This window comes from Oncorhynchus kisutch, linkage group LG8 (genome assembly GCF_002021735.2).
Source record: "Oncorhynchus kisutch isolate 150728-3 linkage group LG8, Okis_V2, whole genome shotgun sequence".
Classification (NCBI taxonomy): domain Eukaryota; kingdom Metazoa; phylum Chordata; class Actinopteri; order Salmoniformes; family Salmonidae; genus Oncorhynchus; species Oncorhynchus kisutch.
The window spans coordinates 25,459,008-25,477,562 of record NC_034181.2 but is presented as its reverse complement, the minus strand read 5'-3'; the positions used below and the strand labels follow the sequence as shown (position 1 = coordinate 25,477,562).

The 18,555-nt window shown below is 41.8% G+C and overlaps 1 protein-coding gene across 3 annotated transcripts in view; it reads left to right on the top strand.

The window, feature by feature from the left end:
- Window positions 1-58: 58 nt before the first annotated feature.
- LOC109896018 (phosphatidylinositol 4-phosphate 5-kinase type-1 beta-like) overlaps window positions 59-18,555 on the top strand; it is a 90,713-nt gene continuing 72,216 nt past the window's right edge. Inside the window, exons 1-2 of one of the 3 annotated variants that reach the window (XM_031829922.1) lie at window positions 78-352; window positions 15,153-15,334. The gene's annotated coding sequence lies outside the window, so the exon portion shown is untranslated. Of the gene's footprint in view, window positions 353-15,152; window positions 15,335-18,555 lie in introns of all 3 variants that reach the window. The other 2 variants (XM_031829924.1, XM_020490204.2) reach the window with 2 other exon arrangements.

Genomic DNA, 18,555 nt, shown 5'->3' with positions numbered 1-18,555 from the left:
GTGGCAGATCAGTGGTGAAAATCAAATATTTTGCAGCCTAACATTACCATAACTGCCCTGTAGATGGCTAGCTGATTCTAGTTCTGCATTACAGCAGAGTAGGTTGTTGGTGCACAATGTCTGGTTATGCTGAGAGGCAGAGAATGAGACATGTGTAACCAAGCCTACCCCTCTCTGTCAGTAGGCTACAGCATAAACTAGGTTACACAGGGAGCCGCACTCACAATTGCTCGCTCGCTCTCTCGTAAATATTGCTACCCGGGACTGGAATACTCCCTGTAATCCCACAGAAAGATAAAATCAACGTCAATCAATCGGTGTACTTCGCTTCACAAACGAGGGCGAACAGCTGGTAAGATTGAGGTGTTATTCATGATAACGAGAATTCTGATATTTACCTGTCCATTGAGCTATCGATTTGAAATTGACAATATTGGTCAGATGACATGGGGATGACGTTTCAGCAATTGCTTGGCGAAGATGTTTTTCTCAGTCGAAGAATCTGTCAGACTAATTTGTATTAATATTAATAACAGAATACGCTGCTACCTCACGTCAAGAGCTGGCAGTAAACCTTGCCAGACTGCAGCTGTATTCAAGGTAATCGGGGTGCACCGAAGTGTTTGCTTGTGCAGGCTATTGGTAATTAGGTTTTCTGGTGTTGTTTTCTTATCAACATCCTCGCCCTATTTTGAGAAACACAGTTTATTCGGGAAAGTGAAATTACGTAATATTGCGGGGAAGTGGCACCTAGCTTGGGGTTAACTTGAAATATTGTGAGTTTGCGACATGGAAGTGGTCAGTTCTTGAACACAGTGCAGTTGACAATTTACCATTGGTGATAAATTGGTTAGACTGGTGCAATTCCACGGTTAAAGTGATGCTAACAGAATGACAGCACAAACCATCATTTTACCCAACTTTCCTTCTACACTAATTCTGCAAGTAAATGTGTTTCTGTAAACGTTTCCATGGAAATGGTTCAAAGTAGTCATTGTGCAATGTACATAGCGTTGCATGGTTTGTTTAACTTTAATAATTGTTTTTTGTTTGACATTTTAAAGTAAAAAAATATTAGTCTCAGCAACACTCTTAACATGGAATTGCCTGCCTCTTATTGATGATCACATAGGGTTTGTGCTGAATAGCCCATTCCTGTTGTTGATTTCTGGAAAATATGCCTACCAATTTACTGAGACCAATTATTTGATCAACATTGGCTGGGTTGGAGACCTTTCTCATTGTTCCAAGGACAAGGACTCTGAGAAGCCTGGGGCATTTCAACACCTGGCGTCCTCAGACACACACACACACACACACACACACACTTAGTCTTGTTTAACTATTCTTGTGGCGACAAACAATTGATTCCCATTCAAAATCGTATTTTTCCTAACCCCTAGACCTTACCCTAACCTTAACCCTAAAACCTTAACCTTAACCTTAAATCTAACTTTTAACCCCGAAACCTAACACTAATTGTAACCTTAACTCTAAACCCCCTAGAAATAGCCTTTTTCCTCGTGGGGACCAACAAAAGGTCCCCAGTTGGTCAAATGTTTGTTTGTTTACTATTCTTGTGAAGAGTTCACACACACACACTGCTCTGTGAAATACTTAGTAGATCACCTCTATGATGTGATTCGTTTTATTTACAGTAGGCTATTGAACTTGAACAACAGGGAACTTTTTGTTACACACAACTCCTTTTTTATTTCTCTGAAAATAATCATCACAGAATTTGAGCAATGCCCGTTCTTTTTCTACCAGATTCAATTTCATTTCAAAGGGTCCGTACCGAAAAATGAAAAAACATTGCACACAATGTTTTCTATGTAACATCCAAAATGCAAAAGGCTACTGAAAAACTTTCCTATTACTAACTCTATCAAAGCTGTTATTAACAGCTATTCTAGATTATATACAGTAGCTAGTTACTTTACTGTTGTGTGCTCATTGAGCCAGCATCTCAGTATAAATGTAAGTGTAGTGTTGAGGTGTGTGTTTGACAAACTGTGAGGTTGGCTGCTGCTATGGGCGCCAGTCTAATTTCTTCTTATGTTTGTTGCTTAGCCCATTGCAACCGCAGTTTCTTGTTTTTTCTGAAAGAAGTGGAACTCTGTTAGGTCGTCGGCTGCCATACCCCATTTGTGTCAAGGTACAACGAGTTATGCATTCTTTTATGTGTCTTTGGGCACCAATGTTGTACTGGACAGACAGTTGACTATGTAGCCTGTCTGTTGCTATGCACAATTTGTGTCAGCCTCCTTTGTCCTCTTTCATCAATGACCCGTTTTCGACCAGTGGCCTGCCGTTAGCTGGAAGTCCTTTGGGTGGTGCACCATTCTTGATACATAGGGGAAACTGTTGATCATGAAAAACCCAGCAGCTTTGCAGTTGTTGACACACTCAAACCGGTGCGCCTGGCACCTACTACCATATCTCGTTTAAAGGCACTGAAATATTTTGTCTTCCCATTTACCCTCTGAGTGGCATACATACAGTGCCTTGCGAAAGTATTCGGCCCCCTTGAACTTTGCGACCTTTTGCCACATTTCAGGCTTCAAACATAAAGATATAAAACTGTATTTTTTGTGAAGAATCAACAACAAGTGGGACACAATCATGAAGTGGAACGACATTTATTGGATATTTCAAACTTTTTTAACAAATCAAAAACTGAAAAGTTGGGCGTACAAAATTATTCAGCCCCCTTAAGTTAATACTTTGTAGCGCCACCTTTTGCTGCGATTACAGCTGTAAGTCGCTTGGGGTATGTCTCTATCAGTTTTGCACATCGAGAGACTGACATTTTTTCCCATTCCTCCTTGCAAAACAGCTCGAGCTCAGTGAGGTTGGATGGAGAGCAGTTTTCAGTTCTTTCCACAGATTCTCGATTGGATTCAGGTCTGGACTTTGACTTGGCCATTCTAACACCTGGATATGTTTATTTTTGAACCATTCCATTGTAGATTTTGCTTTATGTTTTGGATCATTGTCTTGTTGGAAGACAAATCTCCATCCCAGTCTCAGGTCTTTTGCAGACTCCATCAGGTTTTCTTCCAGAATGGTCCTGTATTTGGCTCCATCCATCTTCCCATCAATTTTAACCATCTTCCCTGTCCCTGCTGAAGAAAAGCAGGCCCAAACCATGATGCTGCCACCACCATGTTTGACAGTGGGGATGGTGTGTTCAGGGTGATGAGCTGTGTTGCTTTTACGCCAAACATAACGTTTTGCATTGTTGCCAAAAAGTTCAATTTTGGTTGCATCTGACCAGAGCACCTTCTTCCACATGTTTGGTGTGTCTCCCAGGTGGCTTGTGGCAAACTTTAAACAACACTTTTTATGGATATCTTTAAGAAATGGCTTTCTTCTTGCCACTCTTCCATAAAGGCCAGATTTGTGCAATATATGACTGATTGTTGTCCTATGGACAGAGTCTCCCACCTCAGCTGTAGATCTCTGCAGTTCATCCAGAGTGATCATGGGCCTCTTGGCTGCATCTCTGATCAGTCTTCTCCTTGTATGAGCTGAAAGTTTAGAGGGACGGCCAGGTCTTGGTAGATTTTCAGTGGTCTGATACTCCTTCCATTTCAATATTATCGCTTGCACAGTGCTCCTTGGGATGTTTAAAGCTTGGGAAATATTTTTGTATCCAAATCCGGCTTTAAACTTCTTCACAACAGTATCTCGGACCTGCCTGGTGTGTTCCTTGTTCTTCATGATGCTCTCTGCGCTTTTAACGGACCTCTGAGACTATCACAGTGCAGGTGCATTTATACGGAGACTTGATTACACACAGGTGGATTGTATTTATCATCATTAGTCATTTAGGTCAACATTGGATCATTCAGAGATCCTCACTGAACTTCTGGAGAGAGTTTGCTGCACTGAAAGTAAAGGGGCTGAATAATTTTGCACGCCCAATTTTTCAGTTTTTGATTTGTTAAAAAAGTTTGAAATATCCAATAAATGTCGTTCCACTTCATGATTGTGTCCCACTTGTTGTTGATTCTTCACAAAAAAATACAGTTTTATATCTTTATGTTTGAAGCCTGAAATGTGGCAAAAGGTCGCAAAGTTCAAGGGGGCCGAATACTTTCGCAAGGCACTGTAGATACATACACAGATCTGTACACACAGAGGATGTGATCATGCTGTAGGAAGCTTAACTGGAAGACTGTGCAAGACAAGGGCTTCGATTCAGCCCTCAAGGAAGCAGACACGACCACATAGACATGTTGGTCTCTTTGTTGTGGGCATAGTGTTGGGAACATAAACAGCTCAACAGGGTGTTGTTTCCTCTACGGGTTTCTTCTAGTCAACTACCTGGAATCCATGTCTCCAGCAACCGTGTGTGACTGGTGGGGGTTAAACCCGGGTCAACTGCATACCACTAGACTGCTAGCCCGCTGAGCTAAAGCCTAGTCATTAGCTCAAGGAGCGAAAACCAGTCTTCAGGTCTCAGGCAAGATTACTCATCACACAGGCCTGATTTACCGTTCCACATTCATTACATGAGGCTAGGTTCAAATAAACAGTGTTGGGAGATGTTTTCCACAAATTGGATGTCTTAGAACTCATCTGGTTTAAGCAGGTTTGTTGAACAAGCTCTGTCCATTAGCTCAGCGTTTTGCATAGCCCACCCAAAATATCTTGTCACCAGTTTTGCAAACACAATCCCTCTGCCCCTCTCATCATAGACACCTTACACTGCTTTGGAACAGTCACAAGGTGTCATGGAGAAAAATGGATTCATTATGGAAACCTTACACTGCAAAACTAATGCGGCGTCATGGAGAAAATTGGGTCCATGAGTCCTGATGAGCTTCCTGTTTCCTGCTGATTTGACTGTGAGGTGGAGTTGGCCAGCTCAAGGTTAGTGTGCCACTGTGAGTTTGAATGGGAAAGCAGCTCATGCAAATCTTGTCCCCTTCGACAAATTATCGCCATAGCAACACCCGTGTGCCGTCTGGTTTTGTCCCTGTCCTCATTCTGACAGAAGGCTTGTCATAGCAGAGTCAGGCCTCCCTGAGACATTATGTCATATTTTCCAGCTGGAAAGGGACTGGAGTGGCATGTACGTGTTCCCACAGACTCGTATGACTTGTTCTGTCTGACCTTGGCCCCAGCTCAATTGCTACCATTCAGTGCATTCGGAAAGTATTCAGACCCCTTCCTTTTTCCACATTTTGTTACATTACAGCCTTATTCTAAAATGGGTTAAATAAATGTTTTGCTTTGTCAATCTACACACAATACCTCATAATGAAAATGTGGAATCAGGTTTTTAGACATTTTTGCAAATGTATAAAGAATATAAAACATACCTTATTTACATAAGTAGTTAGACCCTTTGCTATGATACTTGAAATTGAGCTCAGGTGCGTCCTATTTCCATTCATCACCCTTGAGATGTTTCTACAACTTGATTGGAGTCCATCTGTGCTAAATTCAATTGATTGGCCATGATTTGGAAAGGCACACATCTGTCTATATAAGGTCACATAGTTGACCGTGCATGTCAGAGAAAAGACCAAGCCATGAGGTCGGAGGAATTGCCCATAGAGCTCTGAGACAGGATTGTGTCGAGGCACAGATCTGGGAAAGGTTACCCAAAAAATTTATGCAGCATTGAAGGTCCCCAAGAACACAGTGGCCTCCATTCTTACATGGAAGAAGTTTTGAACCACCAAGACACTTCCCAGAGCTGGCTGCCCGGCCAAACTGAACAATCAGGGGAGAAGGGCCTTGGTCAGGGAGGTGACCAAGAACCCGATAGTCACTCTGACAGAGCTGCAAAGTTCCTCTGTTGAGATGGTTGCCTTTCTGGTAGGTTCTCCCATCTCTGCAGCACTCCACCTATCAGGCCTTTATGGTAGAGTGGCCAGATAGAAGCCACTCCTCAGTAAAAGGAATATGACAGCCCACTTTGAGTTTGCCAAAAGGCACCTAAAGGACTCTCAGACCATGAGAAACAATATTCTCTGGTGTGATGAAACTAAGATTGAACTCTTTGGCTTGAATGCTAAGCATCATGTCTAGAAGAAACCTGGCACTATCCCTACGGTGAAGCATGGTGGTGGCAGCATCATGCTGTGGGGATGTTTTTAAGGGGCAGGGACTGGGAGAATAGTCAGGATCAAAGGAAAGATGAACGGCTCAATGTACAGAGAGATTCTTGATGAAAGCCTGCTCCAGAGCGCTCAGACTGGGGCGAAGGTTTACCTTCCAACAGGACAACGACCCTAAGCACACAGTCAAGACAACACAGGAGTGCTTCAGGACAAGTCTCTAAATGTCCTTGAGTGGCCTGGACTTGAACCCGATCAAACATTTCTGGAGAGACCTGAAAATAGCTATGCAGCGACACTCCCCATCCAACCTGGCAGAGCTTCAGAGGATCTGCAGAGAAGAATGGGAGAAACTCCCCAAATACAGGTGTGCCAAGCTTGTAGCGTCATATCCAAGAAGACCCTAGGCTGTAATCACTGCCAAAGGAGCTTCAACAAAGTACTGAGTAAAGGGTCTGAATACTTATGTAAATGTGATATTTCAGTTTTTTCACTTTGCCATTATGGGGTATTGTGTGTAGATTGATGAGAAGAAAAAAAGCTATTTCATTTTAGAATAAGGCTGTAACGTAACAAAATGTGGAAAAAGTAATGGGTCTGAAATCTTTCCGAATGCACTGTATGGCAATGGTCTATTTGCATATAGGCCTACTGCAGCTCTGATTGGTTATGGCGCAACGGTTTGTGTAGAGTATGAGTCGTGCCTGTCAATGCAATAGTATCCTACTCTGCGTTCTGCCCAACGAAGTCTCTGGCACAGTTTGAACTTCATTCAACTTTCTAGTTTTCTATCTCGTGCTTCTCTCTGCGCGCTGATATTTCAAATGTGCGGTGTGTGCAGCTTAGAGGGAACATTTAGTTGTAATAGGCATGAGAGATGGGGGCGGCAGGGTAGCCTAGTGGTTAGAGCGTTAGACTAGTAACCGGAAGGTTGCGAGTTCAAACCCCCGAGCTGACAAGGTAAAAATCTGTCGTTCTGCCCCTGAACAGGCAGTTAACCCACTGTTCCCAGGCCGTAATTGAAAATAAGAATGTGTTCTTAACTGACTTGCCTGGTTAAATAAAGGTAACATTTAAAAAAATAATTAAAGATCCAAAGACTATTCTTACTTTGGCGAGTGACTGGTCTGAATTCTGCCTGTATGCAGGAAGAATAAGTGGACAGTTAAAATCAATAAAATGTTTCTGCAATCCTTAAGGGTTTGAGCGTACTCCTGGGTCAGAGAGCATCGTTAGACAGTCACACTGTACTACTCCATACTGGAGGACTGATGGATAGATAGGGCCATAATAGCAGTGATGTGAGTCTCATTTGAAACATGATTACATAACACATAACTTTTTTTCAGCACTTTAAACCACTGCTGTCTCTGACACTTACTATCTGACTGGCTTGCTGGCTGGCTGACTGACTGACTGGGGTGCCTTGTCCTGGCAGTTGAAGAGGTGGAACATTGGCTTTAGATGTCCTGGTACAGAGCTAGCAGTGTTGAGTTTTTATAATGAAATCTTGCACTTTGCTCCTGACTGTTTTTGTGTTTTGTGTGACCCTTTTTCATATCAGTCATCCTCCCTCTGAGCTGTTTCCCTTTTTCTTTTTTTCATTTAATCTTCTTTTCTGCATTCTGTGCATTTGAACATTAACTATTAAAAATATGTGGACACCCCTTCAAATGAATGGATTTGGCTATTTCAGCCACACCCGTTGCTGACAGCTGTGTAAAATGTAGCACACAGCCATGCAATCTCCATAGACAAACATTGGCAGTAGAATGGCCTTACTGAAGACCTCAGTAACATTCAATGTGGCACCACCATAGGTGGAATCCTATCTAACAAGTCAGTTCGTAAAATGTCTGCCCTGCTAGAGCTGCCCCGGTTAACTGTAAGTGCTGTTATTGTGAAGTGGAAATGTTTTGGAGCAACAACGGCTCAGCCACAAAGTGGTAGGCCACACATGCTCACAGAAGGTGAGTGCTGAAGCGTGTAACGCATAAAAATCGTCTGTCCTCGAATGCAACACTCACTACCGAGTTCCAAACTTCCTCTGGAAGCAACGTCAGCACAATAACTGTTCATCGGGAGCTTCAGGAAATGGGTTTCCAAGCATAAGATCACCATGTGCAATGCCAAGCGTCGGCTGGAGTGGTGTAAGTTTCGCCGCCGCTGGACTCTGGAGCATTGGAAATGCATTTTCTGGAGTGATGAATCACGCTTCACCATCTGGCATTCCGATGAACAAATCTGGGTTTGGCGGATGCCAGGAGAACGCTACCTGCCCGACTGCATAGTGCCAACTGTAAAGTTTGGCGGAGGAGGAATAATGGTCTAGAGCTGTTTTTCATTCTTTGGGCTAGCCCCTTAGTTCCAGTGAAGGGAAATTCTTAACGCTACAGCATACAATGACATAAGTGGAGGGTCTTCAGAGAAGGAAGGGGAGGACTATCTTCCTCAGTGAAACACCATTTTTTTTTCCTATTTATAAGAATATACTAAATATAATTGATTAAAACACATTATTTTGCAATGAAGGTCTACAATAGCCTCAACATCACTCTGTAGGGTATAACCATGGTGTAGCCAGAGGATGGCTAGCTTCCGTCCTCCTCTGGGTACATTGACTTCAATACAAAACATAGGAGGTTCATGGTTCTCACCCCCTTCCATAGACTTGTACAGAATTTATTGCAACTTCCGGAGGACGTCCTCTAACCAATCAGCGCTCTTGCAGCATGAACTGACGTTCACTCAATCAAAGGATCAGAGAATGAAGCTAGTACTGAAAGCATAAGCTACAGCTAGCTAGCAGTGCAGTGCATAAAATGTGGTGAGTAGTTGACTCAGAGAGAGAGACAATAGTTTAACAGTTTTGAACAAATTAATTTCTTCCAGAATGACCCTTTGCAAGATAGTGTCATTTATTTTCAGTTTCACTTACTTAGCTAGCAAATGCAGCTAGCTAGTTTAGCCTACTCAAACACCCTGCTCACACAAAGAGATGCTATGTTAGCTTACTGGCTATGACTATCCAACACAACACTGGAACTCTTCCAAGTCAAGGTAAGCTTTTGGTTTTGACTCATTTATTGCCACCAGGGCTGCCGGTGTAAGTGCTAAACTGCTTACTGACTGTACACTGTAAAGTTACTGCATGATTGTAGCAGGTAGCAGGTTTTATTAGCTATTTTGACTATGGCATTACTTTAGGTAATATGGTGACAATGATGTAGGCTGTGTGTAGCAGTTATGATACGGTTTGGCTTGGAAAGTTTTTTTCACCTGGTCACATACAGCTGAATTGTTGTGCATTGAAGTCCACAATCGAAGGGAAAAGGTGAGAGGAGGAGCGCGCATAGATGCAAGAAGGAATACAACGCGGCTGCTATGAAAGTGAACTGTGTTTGTGTGATCAGGGGTGTATTCATTCTGCCGATTCTGTTGAAAAACGGAACAAAATGGGGATAAACATACCTGAATTTGTCCAATAGAAACATTTGTTTGCCACTGTTGGACTAATGATTACACCCTATATCAGCTAGATGCAGGCAAGCGTGTGCAAGGTGGTACTGAATGTGTTACTGTCTGTCCATGTGTCACTGTGTCACCTCAAATTTGTCTCTCGACCTGTGCACCTATGTTGTAGACTTTAATTCATAGGCTAAGTTGTAGCAAACTCATGATGGGTATAGGGAACATTTGAGTATCCATTTGTAGTAGCCTAAACCTATTGCTGTTACATTGAACTGGGTGAATTGAATATGAATGACCGTCATCCAATATACTGTCATAGAAATAAGGCCATGCTCATGAAAAATTGTCCTCCCTCATCTTAAACGGCACTGACCACCACTGAATGATATTCTAGACGATTCTGTGCTTCCAACTTTGTGGCAACAGTTTGGGGAAGGTCCTTTACTTTTTCAGCATGACAATACCCCCGTGCACAAAACGAGGTCCATACAGAAATGGTTTGTCAAGATCGGTGTGGAAGAACATGAGATGTACAATGAGCAGGTGTCCACATACTTTTGGTCATATAGTGTAAGTTGACCAACAGTTAATACCATTTATCTTAACAATTTTTAATTTCAACTTCAATGGCGTAATGTGTGAGTTGCGACATCCCAAGGAATCCAGGATAGCGTGGACAAAAACTTCCCATAGAAGATTGTTTTCTGTTGCATTGTTGGTTGTTTACACATCCAGACTGGAGCTGAAGATTCGTCTCCCATGACAACCATTCCTTTCTTTGAGCACCAGCATAATCAGACTTTGAGCGCCGGAATAATCAGTTAATCAGTTTACTTTTCTACTTGGGTAAATACCAATACTGCTGGCCTTGATTTCCACCAGGAAACAGGTGGTTCTGAAGGCGCCTGTTGTCCTAGAACTTATAGTCTGAGTCTTTGCCTAGGGCTGTGTTTGACCCCTTTTGACTGGGCAGGCCGAACCATCAGCAGTTGTGTATTTGGGCAGTTGCACAGTAACGGACTTGCGCTGAGACTGAAAATGTATGCCAAAACAAAAACCTTTTATTTAAAAGTTTAACAAACCATACAACTCTATGCACAAGGACTACATTTAACTATTTACACTGACATTTTTACAAAAACACAAACACTGGAAGAACTGCAAAGTTTGGTATCAGAATTTGTCAAATCTCCCTCCGTTTATGTGAGCATGTTTTCCAAAAACTCTTAAATATTTGTTCCGAATTAACGTGAAAAGATGTTTGAAGAAAGAATGGGCTGTCAGCTATGACATGACACGTTGAGTTTTGAAACAATCTCTTTTGGTTATTGAACTACAGTAAGTGGATTTGCACCCGGTAACAGAATTGTGAAATTTCATGATGGGTCTGTACGACACAGAAATACATAAATATGGATACGAATGCCAGTCTCTTCATGATGATAGGTACACACCAATATCTTCCTTTGCATATTTGGGTATTATGCTACGCACAGGCTATTATTTAAATGAGCTCCGCCACCAAACAAACCAAATTTGGTTGGACTGGACCAAATCTTAAACAATCATAGATGTCCAAACTTGTGAAACATAGACATCTAAGTACAGCTCAGTAGACTGCAGTACAGTACATTATAGTATACTCAACTCTAGTGTGCTCAACTGTATACTGTACTGAACGCTATTTTACTGCACTGTACAGTACATGACTGTACTGAGCTATAATCTACATTTTATTTACTGTAATGTAATATATATACTGTGCTTTCCAAACTTGTGAAACAAAGACCTCTATCATTGGTTCAGATTTGGTCCGGACCGAAACAAATCTCAACCAATCATGGACAACTATGTTTGACCCAAATTAAGGCTGGTCCAGACATCTGTGGATGTTGAAATCAAGGCCAGAGCGGACTGAACAAATTTCAACTACTTTTCAACGTCCAGTAACGTCCGGTGTCGGTCGGTGCTTAGTGGGTGAGGTTGACAGTTACAGTAAATGGAAAGAGTGGGGGCTGATGGGTAGGTGTCAGTAAGAGACAGAAGAGGTGACATTAATTTGAGAGAGCGGGTGGGAGGGCTTGTCCAGACTTTACAAACTTTTGCTTTGACCACCAGATGACAGAAAGAAAACAGTTATCAGCTTAACATAACTGATTTGGGAACAGAATGTTGAGTTAAATCACTCAAACAAAATTGATATCAGTAAAAACACCAACTAATTGATGGTCTACCTTTGTTTGTTACTTCTGTGGACTTATTATCCTCCTTCCTCAAATTTAGAAAATACCTTAAAGATATGTGGGTTTTTGGTAAAGGAATTACAAGGCAATTTTTCTTAGACTTACAGAAGCCAGAACAAATTATACTAAACTAAATATGTGTTGATATTAGTTGGCAGGGGGATTTACTTCTATATTATTGTGTTTTGATGCATTTCTAATACCTTTTAAGACTTTCTCTGGTAGATGTTTTCTAAGACCCATTTTCCATCTGTTTGACCAGAAATCAAAGCCTTTGCGTATTCCAGAAAAATACATATATGCCTTAATTTCCAAAAAATGTAGACTCCTACAGTTGCTTGTGAAAGTATTCACCCGCCTTGGCATTTTTCCTATTTTGTTGCCTTACAACCTGGAATTAAAAAGATTTTTGGGGGGGTTGTATTATTTTATTTACACAACATGCCTCCACTTTGAAGATACAAAATATGTTGTATTGTGAAACAAACAAGAAATAACACAAAAAAACAACTTGAGCATGCATAACTATTCACCACCACAAAGTCAATACTTTGTAGAGCCACCTTTTGCAGCAATTACAGCTGCAAGTCTCTTGGGGTTTGTCTCTATAAGCTTGGCACATCTAGCCACTGGTATGTTTGCCCATTCTTCAAGGCAAAACTGCTCCAGCTCCTTGAAGTTGGATGGGTTCTGCTGGTGTAGAGCAATCTTTAAGTCATACCACAGATTCTCAATTGGATTGAGGTCTGGGCTTTGACTAGGCCATTTCAAGACATTTAAATGTTTCCCCTTAAACCACTCGAGTGTTGCTTTAGCAGTATGCTTATGGTTATTGCCCTGCTGGAAGGTTAACCTCCGTCCCAGTCTCAAATCTCTGGAAGAATGAAACATGTTTCCCTCAAGAATTTCCCTGTATTTAGCGTCATCTTCATTCCTTCAATTCTGACCAGTTTCCCAGTCCTTGCCAATGAAAAACATCCCCACAGCATGATGCTACCACCACTTTGCTTCACTGTGGGGATGGTGTTCTCGGAGTGATGCGGTGTTGGGTTTGCACCAGACATAGCGTTTTCCTTGATGACCAAAAAACTACATTTTAGTCTCATCTGACCAGAGTACCTTCTTCCATATGTTTGGGGAGTCTCCCTCATGCCTTTAGGTGAACACCAAATGCAATGGCTTTTTTTCTGGCCACACTTCCGTAAATCCCAGCTATGTGGAGTGTACTGCTTAAAGTGGTCCTATGGGCAGATACCCCAGTCTCCACTGTGGAGCATTGCAGCTCCTTCTTCAGGATTATCTTTGGTCTCTTTGTTGCCTCTCTGATTAATGCCCTCCTTGCCTGGACTGTGAGTTTTGGTGGGCGGCCCTCTCTTGGCAGGTTTGTTGTGGTGCCATATTCTTTCAATTAAAACATTTAAAAAGATTTAATGGTGCTCCGTGGGATGTTTAAAGTTTCTGATATTTTTTTATAATCCAACCCTCATCTGTACTTCTCCACAACTTATCCTGTTTGGAGAGCTCCTTGGTCTTCATGGTGCCTCTTGCTTAGTGGTGTTGCAGACTCTGGAGCCTTTCAGAACAGATATACTGAGATCATGTGACACTTAGATTGCACACAGTTGGACTTTATTTAACTAATTATGTGACTTCACGCACAACTTTTCAGTTTGTTTGTTTTGATTTTATTTTTTGAAACAAGTTATTTTTTTCACTTCACCAATCTGGACTATTTTGTGTATGTCCATTACATGAAATCCAAATAAAAATCGATTTAAATTGCAGGTTGTAATGCAGAAAAATAGGAAAAAACGGCAATGGGAATGAATACTTTTGCAAGGCACGTTAGCTTTCATTTGATCTGCTCCTCTGAACTTCCCATGTTGGTTATCATGGGCCCTTTTACATGGAAATATCCCTAGTCATATCTCCCTTGGCTCAGCTATGTTTCTCTGCTTCATTAAATCTTTGTTTCTCAGCATCTGTTTGACATGACCGTAATGAAAGCTAAAGGAATGTGCAATGGCTGCAATTGGCCTTGCGGTTCACAGTAAATATACATGTACAGTACATACAGTATAGGCAATAGGCAGTTCTTTCCTCTGAGCTCAGTTGAAGTGCTGCTGTGGAGGGTTGAAACCTCTACCCATAATCCTGTGTTTACATGTTCTATGCATCAGTGGATCTGAGAAATAGAGCAACTCTAAAGTAGTCCTTTAACGTACATGTTACATCTAATTGGTGTTTCTCTAGGAAATGCATATTATGTACTTGGAAATTAAATGAATTTGAAAGTCTTGGGTTTGATGTGGTCCAATAAGATCCAAATTAGATCAGATGGCCATAATGGGCTTAATAAACTGTTGTATACCTCTGAACTACCCTTTAAAAAGCTGTTCTCAGAACACCACAACATCACAGGAAGTATGTATACTCAGGGGAAGTGTTTCAGTCAAAACATTGTTTAAATGTGCTCTGGTTTGTTGAGGAAAGAGAGAACACATTACTAGGAAAGTCAACTTCAAAACATTATGTAGTTTTATTGGGATTACCAGCTGTGGTTTATAAGTAAGGAATCTACATGTTTCTGAAATGACTTACTTCCCCTTAAACATGTATTACTGTAAATGTTTTGGGATTCTTTCACAGCAAGTTCTCCATAGCTCTGATTCAACATGTGGCATTCACTCTCATTGGCAACACTAAGGAAATGTGTTTATCACTGAGGAGAGCAATGTGAGGGACTGTTTAAAAACTCTGCATCCTCTTGGTTGTATAACAGCAGCTGAATCTAGATGGAGAAATGCCCCTTTTCATCTGTTTCATCTCAATGACTTATCTCCCTTTCCCGGCCCCACAGTTTCTTTGGCAGCCTCTGAGATGGTGCAAACTCCCTAAGACAGAGCTACATAGGCATAGGCTGTCAAATCATCAGATAGAGATTGGCTGGTGTTTGATTCTCTGCCCAGGAATTGGTTCGTTGTTATTTGACTCTTGGGATTCCAATTGACTGTAGCTGTAGGTCATGTTATTGTTGTTGTTGTTGTTTTGGTCCTGCTGAGCTCCCACTCTCCTTCTTCTCTGTCCTGGCAAGGGAAAGACTAGGAGAGGCCCACAATGAGGCCTGGATAGAGACACTGAAAGGAAGACTGATGAAGAGAGGGAGAATAGGAGAGCGAGTGAAAGAAAGACATATTGTGAGAGTGCATGAGGAAAGGGTGAGGCTAGGAGGTAGAGGGAGTGTGTGTGTGTGTGTGTACATGGTGGTAGTTACAAAGAAAGCCCTCTCTGTGCTTTCCCCCTTTCTCTTTCTTTCTCTCTGTCTGTCTCTGTGTCTTTCTTGCTTCTTTCTGTCCTTCAGCTCCTGACCCAAGATCAGTGATGGGAGGGTGACCCTGTCCCATCGGCCACCACGCCTGATCGTCCCATGTGGCAGCCGCATGCATCATTATGACCGTGTCACCTCTTTCAACACCTCTAGTAAAGTCACAAGGTGCTGCACAGAAGGAATATAATAACATCAGGGCCACATTTTGATTTTTGGTAAGACATTGCTAGTCAAGGGAGAGGACCTTGCACTCCGTGTTGGGGTTGACTGGGCTGGATTAGGCTTCATTAAGCTTCATTCTCTCTGAGTGTCATGTTTTTGTTGACAGTGGATGGACTATTATGGTTTAGAGTGTAGGCTAATTTGTGGACATTGTTAGTTTGCCAGCAATTTTAGAGCTCTCCTATAACAGCGTGGCTGCTGAATGAGACAAGGAGAACGCTGGTGCTCATGCATATGTTTTAGCCTCTATGCCATATCCGTATCACTCGCCATATCACTGTCTATAGCTATAGTTGTCTCTGTCAGACCCTATACACTAAGCATTTATTTTGGTTTGATTGCAGGGCTTTCCCAAGCTGCTTCATATTATATTGACCTTTCTGTCAAGTAAATGTCTATGTTGATTCTAGCTCATCAAACCCTCTATTGTCTCCCAGTCCACATGCAGACGTCAGTTAGGCTGGTTGGACATTCCTCTCCCTGCCTACCAGAACATCATAAGACTAGAGCACGGTCATAGAAACCACTGGGCAAACACACACCAGGTTATATGAGAGGACTGGAGCTGTATAAGCAATGGTCTTAAAGGAAGCGATCTAGCTTGCCCTCTACCTCTCTCTCATTCTCTCTTTCCTTACTTTAATAAACCATTCTCCCTCTTTCTATCCCCTCTCTCATTCTTTCGACAGCGGTTTCTGTTTCTCTCTTTTCACTTTCTATCCCTAATTTGCATTCTCACTCTCCCTATTCCCTCTTGTTGCTGCTACACTGTCTCTGTCCTTCTCTCTATCCCTCTCTGTGTTTCCCACCCTTCTCCCTCTCTACTGTTGGGGCCATGTGATTCTGTGGGCACAGAGAGTGACCCACTCCTCTCGGCTCCACTCCTCAACCTCCCCTCTGCTCTGCTGCACAGTGCTGCTGGAGAGACAGAGACATTCCCTGAATAACAAACACACACACACACACATTCCTCTACAGTGCTCTCTGTCTCTCTCCCTCTCTCCTCATCTTGTTCCATCTCTCTATCTTAATTTATTTATCTTTGTCTTTCTCTCTCTATTTCTATCCTTCTCTTTCTTCACTACACTTCTGAAAGATAATATCTGTAGCCATTAAACAGAGAGACTTTTAAAGTGTTCTCTCACTAACACTCTTTCTCTCACTCATCCTCCCTTTCTCACTGGCCCTGTATGCCAATGGTAAAAGGTCATATGATGGCATCATAATGAGTTATGTGTGTCTGCCAAATATATACTTTAGACTATCTGCTTAAAAAGGACATCCGTGTACTCTATTCTACTCCATTAACTCATTTCATTATATGTAGCAGAGGCAATTGAATAGTTGAAAATGCATGTATAGATATCCACATACTGATACTGGAGGTGAACCACAGTTCAAGAGTGCTCTTCCTTTTTCTGTGCTGCTTATGTTTTATACTGTACCTCCTGCTCTCTGTTCAACTGTGTGTAGACTTTAGCTCTGCGTGGTAGGACTCCGTTGTTTCCAGGTGCAGTGGACTGTTCTAAACAGTTAGCCTGCAGCTCTGTTCCTCTCGCAGAGGTGTGGTGTATGTAGGAGCGTACCAGAGGATCCACAGGCAGGCTCTTACTGTCTGTAGCAGAATGTGGAACACTTACAGAACTGTCCGTAACTTTACCTGCTCGTTGTTCAATGCTCCACTTATGTAGTTGTTTGGGAACCTGAGGCGGTGTATGTAGTGTAGAGATGGATGCAGTAGATTTTTGCCGTTCAGGTTTGTGATTTCTCCTTTCTCTTGCTCTCTTTCAAGCTGTTTTGACTGGATGTGCTGTGTTGTGGTGTCTTGTGTGATCTCTAGGGATTAACACTGGTAACCGGGATCCTGGGACTGTCCCAGGATAACTTCACATTTCCCGAAAAAAATTAATGACAAGACACGGGAAATTACAAAATTGTCGTCGGATATCACACTAATGCAATTCCACAAAATACACATGTGCAGCATCAGATTGGCAAAAAATCTAATTGCACATTATCCAAACAGGTTGTCGCATGGAAGCCTTTATTAACCTACCGTATTTACTTCGCCATAAATGAAAAGCACACACACCGTTTTGATTGGGACAGCGCCATCGCGTTGCTTTGAGACAACGGTGGGGGACCCGATAAATCAATCAATGTCAGATATTTTTTTCACTGAATCTCCGTTTGGATGTTTGGTAACTATTAGGCTGGGGAAATGTTAGCTAAATTAAGGTGAGAGCTAATGATCATCTTTATTCTAGTTTGCTCAAATATTAGCTGATCAGAACATTTTTGCTAACATGTTATACAAGTGGATTTTACTCTTCAGCCTGTCCTACTCCCGACCAAAAGCCTGTGACTTGTCTGATAATACATCATTGTGATTTTGTTTAACTGAATCTATGTATGTATATGTGGTTAATTGATCTTCGGCTTGACAAGTGGAAGTGGTAGCTCATTTATCCGTTTGCTCATCTATCACTAAGCAGAAATATTTAGCATGCAATAATGTATCCTTAATCAACGGTATTATTTATTTATTGACTAACAATGTAGCCTTATATATCTTTATATAGAGCCTATGCTATTTTCCTATCGTCCCAATCCTACTGAAACCCAAAATCCTGACTCCTGTCTCGCATGAAAATGCTTGACTTTATACTGTAATCCATAGTTTGCATTATCAAAGCACGTCTCGCCTATATGCATGTCAAAATACCGCTATAACATTTCCCCCGCTTATCTGCGCTATCTCGTATTGCTGCCCATATAAGATCTTTGGTGAAGAATGTGTGATCAACAAACGGTATGAGAGTAGATCATCTCTCTGTTATTCATGAGTTGATTTGCGATCTGTATAATCATAGACTATATTTTGCCAAGTTGGATATATTCTGTCATTCGTAGGAGTTTATCGAGTAAGATTAGCAACTTTGGTCATTTTTGTGTGATTCGACAACTCTATTGTTTACACGGGTACGTACTGAGTGCGATGTGTCGACATAGCCTAGGGCTACTGCTGAAATGCGCTGAATTAATTGAGGAACATGATAACTCTCAGAATTTATGAACGGCCTGTGAAGCAATTCACAACAATGTCATTGGCGATCAAAGTTACTTCATCATTACTAAATATCAGTTTCACTTGCTGTGAAATCTTTAAATAGGGGCGCCTTCAATGTGGCGCAGCGACACTCTTATTTTTGGA